This window comes from Galeopterus variegatus, unplaced genomic scaffold (genome assembly GCF_000696425.1).
Source record: "Galeopterus variegatus unplaced genomic scaffold, G_variegatus-3.0.2 Scaffold405, whole genome shotgun sequence".
Lineage (NCBI taxonomy): Eukaryota > Metazoa > Chordata > Mammalia > Dermoptera > Cynocephalidae > Galeopterus > Galeopterus variegatus.
Window position 1 is genome coordinate 201,502 of NW_007726516.1, and position 1,859 is coordinate 203,360.

The following is a 1,859-nucleotide window of genomic DNA, read 5'->3' on the forward strand; positions in this document are numbered from 1 at the left end:
CTTTGTTTTTTTAAAGAACTTCTTTTAACATTTTTTGCAAGGCCTGTCTACAAATTCTCTCATTTTTGCCTAATTGAGGTCTTTTTTCTCTTTCACTTTTGAAGAATAATTTGATAGTGCTGTAGGTTAAATTGTGTTCTCCAAAGGTTCATGTATCAGTCCCCACTGTAACAGAATTGATAGTGGGAAATCCTATTAGGGTAATTGAAAGGCGGGACCTTTAAGAGGTGATTACATTGTGAGGACCAGGCCTGAGTGAATGGATTGATCCATTCATGGAGTAATAAACTGATGGTTTAATGGGTGGTAGTGGGTGTGGTTCTGGCAGCTTTATAAGGAGAATGAGTGAGCAGCTCAGCTCTCTCTTGCTCAAGCAGTTCACCATGTGACATCCTGCATCTCTGTAGAGTCACCACCACCAAGGCCCTCATGTGTCCCCTAGACTTTGGACTTTCTAACCTACAAAACTGTAAGCAATAAATATTGTTTCTTTACAAATTACCCAGTTTCAGGTATTCTGTTAAAAGCAACAGAAATGGACTAATACAGATAGGGTACAGAATTCTAGGTTGGTGGTCTTTTTCTCTCAACACTTTAAATATTTCACTCCACTATCTTCTTGCTTGCATGGATTCTGAGGAGAGTTGGATATAATTCCTATCTTTGCTCTTTTATGGTTAAGATATTTTGCCCTCTGGCTTCTTTCACAATTTTTTCTTTATGTTTGATTTGCTGTTAGTTTGAAAGTGTTATGGCTAGCTGTAGTTTTTTGGACATTTATCCTGCTTGGTGTTGTCTAAGCTTTCTGGATCTGTGGTTTGGTTTGATTTGTGGTTTGACGTTAATTTGGGGAAATTCTCGGTCATTATTGTTTCAAATATTTCATCTTCTCCTTTCTCTCTTTCTGTTCATTCTTGTATACCCATCACGCATATGTTACACCCTTTTTAGTTGTCTCACAGTTCTTGAATATTCTGTTCTGCTTTTTTCACTCTTTGCTCTCTTTGATTTTCAGTTTTGAAGGTTTCTGCTGATATATTTTCAGGTTTAGAGATTCTTTCCTCAGCCGTGTCCAGTCTATTAAAGTCATTCTTAATTTCTTTTAGTTTTTTTTTTTCATTCTTAATGTTTCTCTCTTTTTAAATAAAAAGGATTTCCATCTCTCTGCTTGCGTTGCCCGTCTGTTCTTGCATGTGTCTGCTTTAGGCATTAGAGCCCTTAGCACAGTAATCATAGTTATTTTAAATTCCCTCTCTGAAATTATCACAACATCTCTGTCATGTCTGGTTCTTTTTTTGTTTGTTTTTAGTTTTTGTTTTTTTGCGGCTGGCTGTCGTGTCTGGTTCTGATGTTTGCTTTGTCTCTTCAAACTGTGGTTTATTCTTCTTACTACATTGTAAATATACTAAGTTTTGTATATATACTTGTAATTTTTTCTTGATAGCCAAACATGATGTATTGGGTGAAAGGAACTGCTGTACATATGCCTGTAGTAATGCGGTGGTAAGGTGTGCAGGACAGGAAGCGTTCTGTGGTCCTGTGATTAGGTCTCAGGCCTTTACCGAGCCTGTGCCTCTGGACTGGACTTCACAAATGTTTCTCAGCTTTCTTCCTTCCCACTTAGGTGGGACAGGATGACGAGAGTGGGTTGGAGTTGGATATTTCCCTTCCCCCAGGTCAGTTAGGCTCTAATAAAACACCAGCAGGTTAGTCTCTGGTTAACTAGTTTCTCCTGAGGGCAGATCTTGTTAAGAAGATTCTTTGTGTTGAGATGATCTTGTTAAGAAGTGCTCCGGCATATTTTAAATGGGTTCCCTTTCCCCTTCCTCTGCCAGAAACACGGGGGTATTTTTCCAATA